Source organism: Pinus tabuliformis, chromosome 9 (assembly GCF_031772625.1).
Source record: "Pinus tabuliformis cultivar Carrire ecotype Pingquan chromosome 9, CPIR1, whole genome shotgun sequence".
Classification (NCBI taxonomy): Eukaryota; Viridiplantae; Streptophyta; class Pinopsida; order Pinales; family Pinaceae; genus Pinus; species Pinus tabuliformis.
The window spans coordinates 792,165,675-792,172,327 of NC_142307.1; positions in this window are offsets into that span (position 1 = coordinate 792,165,675).

The window sequence follows — 6,653 nt, forward strand, 5'->3', positions numbered from 1 at the left end:
TTGGCAACATGCTTGATGAATTCAAAACTGATATCTTAGGGAGTCTTAGTGAGCAACTAGACACTCTTAAGATCCACAATAAACAGAAAGCAGAAGCTGAAGCTTTAGACATCTTTTGCCAAAAATGTAGAAAAAACATGCTCTCAGGGAATGTCCCTTGGATGCAAAAGTTGTAGAAACATGTGTGATCTGTTCAGAGAATCATGAGACCAAGGATTGTCCTTCAATTCCTGGGCTCAAAGCTGTCTTTCAAGAAGATCCAAATACAATTGAGTCTCTCTGTTTTGTTGCAAGGAGACCTTGGCAGGGGCAACAAAATCAAGGGTTTAACAACTCTATGAATTTTCAACCCCCACCAAATTGGAATCCTTGGCAACAACCTTGGTCCCAACCTCAAAATCCTTTTCAATCATGGGTACAAGGTATGCAAAATCCTTATGGGAGATTTGCTCAATTTTATCAATATCCTCCATCTTTTCAAAATCAACAAGCTCCACAACTTCCAAATCAAAATCTGCAATTATCATTGCCATTTCCACAACAACAACAACCTTCTCAACAGAATCCAAATTCTCAACTCTTTCTCCCATTCCAACAGAAGTCAAATCAAATTCCTTCTCAGCCATTTCCAAACCCCAATAATAAAAACCCTCAAAATGCTTACATGATAGAAGGTCAACAATTTCCTGCCTATATGATTGTTCCTCTCAATGATGTACAACTCAGATCTGGTAGAGTTTTAGATAAACCTTCTATAGATGCCCAAAATCAAAGCATTTCTGAGGAAGAATCTCTTGAAGCCAATAAGGGTTCTGAAGCATCTCTTCAAAACCCAAACACTCAGAAAGAAAAAGAAAAAGAACTAACCCCCACAACTCCTATAGTTGAGCAACCTGCATCTTCATCCACACCTCCTTTTCCTGAAAGATTACAAATTGACAAAGGGGTGGAAAAACAAATATTGTTGCCTGACTATGATTTTTTAGATGAATTGAAGAATGTTTGTATCAAGATTCCCTTGTTACAAGCCATTAAAGAGATTCCTATTCTAGCAAAAATAATAAAGGAGTTGAGTCTTAAAAGACCAGGAAGGAAACCTAGAGATACAAGGAGAATCCACATGGTAGGGAAAATTGCAGACATCATGATGGGAAAAATTACTATGCAAAAGTATGTAGATCCTGGTAGTCCAATTGTCAAAACACATATCAATGGGGTAGAAATTCCAAATACTTTGATTGATTTAGGGGCTGCTATCAACATTATGAGTAGACAAACTATGGAACAGCTGAAACTTCCTAACCTTCTCTTTACACCTACTTTACTGCAACTTGCAAATTGATCAATTATTAAACTAGATGGTGTATTAGAAGACATTTCAGTCTCCTTAGACTCTTGGGAATATCCAGTAGATTTCATGATTTTAACTCCCAAGAGTAATTTAGGAGGACACCCTCTCATCTTAGGAAGACCTTGGCTAGCCACAACTGATGCTTTTATCAGTTGTAGGTCTGGGGATATGTATATTTATGATGGTAATTCGACAAAGAAATTCAATCTATATCCTCCAGCAAAAGCAATTACAGAAATAGGAGATAATGAGTGGGTTGATGATGAAGATACTATACAACCTGTCTTTACCATTTCTGAAGTTAGTGAAGATAGTCAAATCCTGAACACATTAGAAAATTTTGAAACATCTTCAGAATATTACCACACACAATTTCAGTTAGATTCTGACATTGAGTATCTATCATCTAGACAAATGTCTCTTTTCTCTATGGAAGAGTTTGGTAGTTCCGCCATTGAGATCTTTCCAAGTAAAACATTGAATATCAACAAAAATTTGGAAAGATCACAATAGGAAGAGCTAACCAAAATCTTGCAAAAACATTCTACTGCATTTGCATGGGAGTATACCGATATGAAAGGTATTGACCCTAAGACTTGCATTCACCACATCTACATTGAGGAAAACAGTAGATCAATCAGACAACCTCAAAGAAGGATGAATCCAAACCTTAGGGAGATAGTGAAAGAAGAGCTCCAAAAGTTACTTAATGTGAACTTCATTTATTCAATTTCAGATAGCCGATGGGTTTCTCCTTTGGTTATAGTACCTAAAAAGAATGGTAAATGGAGGGTATGCATTGATTACAAGGAATTGAACAAAGCAACTTTGAAGGATCACTTTCCTTTCCCCTTTATCGATCAGGTATTAGATACTTTAGCAGGCAAAAAGTATTTTTCATTTTTGGATGGTTTTAGTGGTTACAATCAGATTCAGGTAGCACCTGAAGATCAGGACAAGACCACATTTACCTGTCCATGGGGAACTTTTGCTTACTGAGTACTTCCTTTCGGGTTATGTAATGCACCCGCAACATTTCAAAGGGTAGTACTAGGAATCTTTTCCAATCTAATCCATGATTGTGTAGAGGTTTATATGGATGATTTTACAGTTTATGGTAATTCGTTTGAAGAGGCATTAGAGAATTTGGAAAAAGTCCTTATAAGATGTAAAGAAAAAAATCTATCATTAAGTCATGAAAAATGCTTTATGATGTTTACTGAAGGGATTGTTTTAGGACATCATATTTTAGGAGATGGGATTAAAGTTGATAGATCAAAAGTTGAGGTCATCTCCAAGTTTCCTATTCCAAATTGTCAAAAAGATGTTAGAAGTTTTCTTGGATTTACTGGATACTATAGAAGATTTATTGAAAACTTCACCAAAATAGCACCTCCACTCTTCAAATTACTTACAAAAGACTGTGAATTCAAATGGGATCCTGATTGTCAATCTGCATTTGAAACTTTGAAAACAAGAATATCTGAAGCACCCATTTTGAGAGGGCCAAATTGGAAACTTCCTTTCCATATTTCTACATATGCTTCAGATATAGCTCTAGGATCTGTGTTGGGTCAAAAGGATTTAGTTCCTTATGCCATTTACTACACCAGTAAAAATTTGACTCCCACTGAATTAAACTATACTGTGACTGAGAAAGAGTTCTTAGCTGTTGTTCATGCAATCAACAAGTTTAGACATTATATAACAGGCTATGAAACTTTTGTCCATGCTTATCATTCTGCAATTAGATATCTCATGAACAAACCTGTTACTAATGGCAGAGTTACAAGATGGCTTTTACTTTTACAAGAATTCAATATTACTGTGTTGGATAGGCCAGGGAAACAAAATACAGTAGCTGATTTCTTGTCTAGAATCCAAAATACTAACGAAGATTCTCCTGTAGAGGATAAGTTTCCAGATGAATATTTGTTTGCAGTAACTACTAAGACTCCTTGGTATGCAGATATTGCTAACTATTTGGTTACAGGGAAGCTACCTCCACATTTATTTCCTAATGAAAAGAGAAAAATTATTCAGGAGAGTTCAAGTTATTCATGGATTTCTAATGAATTGTTTAAAACAGGGCTATATTGTGTGATCAGAAGATGTGTTCGGGAAGATGAAATGCCTGACATCCTCAAGGAATGTCATGATGAACCATGCGGTAGACACTTTGCTGACAAGAGGACGGCCTATAAAATCCTTTCTTTAGGATATTATTGGCCTTCTCTCTTCAAAGATGCAAAACAATATGTCAGAAGGTGTGACAGCTGCCAGAGAGTTGGGAGATCGACTCTTTCAAATGAAATGCCATTACAGCCACAGGTACTCATCGAACCCTTTGAAAAATGGGCTTTAGATTTCATTGGAACCATTAATCCACCATCTAGACAAAAGAAATATATATTGGTTTGCACTGATTATGTCACTAAATGGGTAGAAGCCAAAGCATTACCTTCTGCCACTGAAAATTCAGTTGTTCAATTTCTTTTTGAGGATATTTTTACTTGTTTTGGTGTCCCAAGAGAAATTGTGATAGATCAGGGAAGTCAATTTACATCTAATTTGATGGAGAAGCTGATGGAAGAATACAAAATCAAGCATAGAAAATCTACTCCTTACCATCCGCAAGCAAATGGCCAAGTAGAATCTACAAACAAAGTTCTTGAGAACATCATCACCAAAACTGTTCATCTACATAGAAGAGATTGGGAAGAAAAGATTCCTGAAGCCTTATGGGCCTACAGAACTACATGGAGGAACACAAAAAGACATTCTCCCTATGAACTTGTTTATGGGAAAGAAGTCTTGCTCCCTATTGAGTTTCAAGTCAAGACTTTCAAGATGGCAGTTCAGTTGGGGATGAATCTATGAGAAGCCCAAAAGCACAGAATGGAGCAGCTGAATGAGCTAGATCAGACAAGATGCAATTTTAAGGACTGATCTAGTTCAACATCAAAGAGCTAAGTGGCATGACAGATATATCAAAGAAAGAAAGTTTCAAGAGGGAGATTGGGCTTTACTGTTTGATTCCAAGTTTAAAGACTTCAAAGGAAAATTTCAGACTCATTGGCTTGGGCCATATGAGATTGAAAAAGTCTTTAACAATGGAGCGGTAAGAATCAAGAGCATTGATGAATTTCAGACTCCTCTTATTGTGAATGGCCACCGATTGAAAAATTATCATAAGCCACTTTCAAAAGAGGAGTTTGTCAAAATGTTCCAAGAGAATTCTGCAATCAGGCTGGTGGAGAAGAATCCTTCTCCCCCACCAGCCTAATCTTTGTTTCTTTCAGTTTTTGGAAAAAAAAAGAAAGTGTATAAGCCCGAAAACCAATCATAGATTGGCGGTCTTATACAAAAAATATAGAGTGAAAATCAGGGACACCTGACACTCTATATTTTCCAAAAAAAATATCTCCTCCCCTTCTCTTTTCATCTTCACTTCATCTCACTTACCATTTCACTTCACCTCCATCTCATCTCATTTCCATTTCACTTCACTCCACTTCACTTTCATTTCACTCCACTCATTCCATTTCACTCCATCAATAAAAGTCCCCTTCAGGACTATTTTCATTCAGTTGGTTTTCCTCTAACTATCTTTGTGCAGTTAAGGGGGTGCTATCTCAGTTTCCGCAGCTGGAGACCGTTTCTGCAGCCAGAAACAGTTTCCGCAGCCAGAAACGATTTCCACAGCCGGCATCACTCTGTTTTCAAAATTTACAATCAAATGTTAGTGCCATAATCATAAAATGCAGGTGTAATTGAGCTAAAGACATGGGGCATTTCCAAGACAACAAAGAAAATAAATTGGTTAGAAGCCTTGAGCAAGAAATGACAAAATTTACAAAGGTATGATCAAAAATATTTATCAAATAACAATTCAAGTCATAATTACGCATAGTCATTAAACCATAACAAGTTCTACTATGTGCAATGATTTGATACGATAGCTCCACTACCACTCCTATTCCACGATACCACTCCACACACCTCGCATTCATTTCCCTAACGGTCTCATGATTATTCCGAGTTTAAACTCAAGATTGACTGCACTTCCATTTATTACCCATACTCTTGAGATGTGACCTATTGTGTTACGGCTCTTCTTAGCCGTAATTTCCGCAGCTGTCTATTGAGACGTGTAAAATTTCATACACAGTCATCTGATTCGAAGAATTCTGCCGTTACTCCACTCATTTATCAACTCCACTTATACCATACTCCTCGCATGCATCCACATTCTATTTTAAACTTGTTCACTGCTGCTCACCCTCTGTTCCTCCGGTAATTTGGATACTTCCATCCCCTATTCTCCATTTCTAACTGCAGTCACTACAGTCATCCTAAACCCCGCTTGCAGTCACTACAGTCTATCCTAAACCCTGTAACAAAGCTATTTTTTTTTCCCTTAACCCTCACACGCAGAAAAACTCTCAGTTGGAATTTAAAACAGAGGATGGGAAAATTACTGAGAGTTGAGCTGGAAGGACCGAAATACTTGGAGGGTTATCCTCAAACTAAGGAATTGCTGAAAAAAGTCAGATGGCTATGATTCATCCAGAAGTTTAAAGGCCATAACAAGGAGGTGACCAAAGCTTTTGCGAGGTCTTTTGATGGACAAATAGTGGAGATTGGAGACTTGAAATTCACAGTGACCGAGGCCACTATAGCAGCTGCCACGGGCCTACCTCAAGAAGGTGAAAGGTGGTTTAAAAATAGAAGTGTGGATGATCAAATATGGAGAATCATGCTACAAAACCAAGGTATGGATACCACCGTATTTACAAGAGGCATCCCTGTTCATGCACTAAAAGAAGAATGGTCTAGTCTACTGTTAGTCATCCAGAAATTTATCACGTGTGAAGGTCGTTTTGGCTCTATGTATATGTATCATGTTAGAATGATGATGAATTTCATAGATGGTCACACTCTTAATTTGCCTCATTTTCTGCTATTAAGTTTGAAAAAGATGAGTTTTACAGTTCAAAAACACGTAGGCAATATTGAACCTCATCTCTACCATCATGGGCTCATAAAAATTCTTATTGAGGACCAGTTAAAGTAAACTAAGAATACTTGGGAGCAATTCTTGACAAGAAACTACTTCCAAGAGCCATCTGAGGCCTCTGGAAGCAGTCCACCAAAGATGCCAAGGAAAAGTAGGAGGAAACAAAAGAACATTACAGTCCAAGATTCCCCTACAATAGAAATTCAAGAAACTGTCCAAAAAGAAGAAGAAGATAGAGCTAAAAGTAAGAAACAGAGGAAAGAAAAAGGCAAAAGAACCATC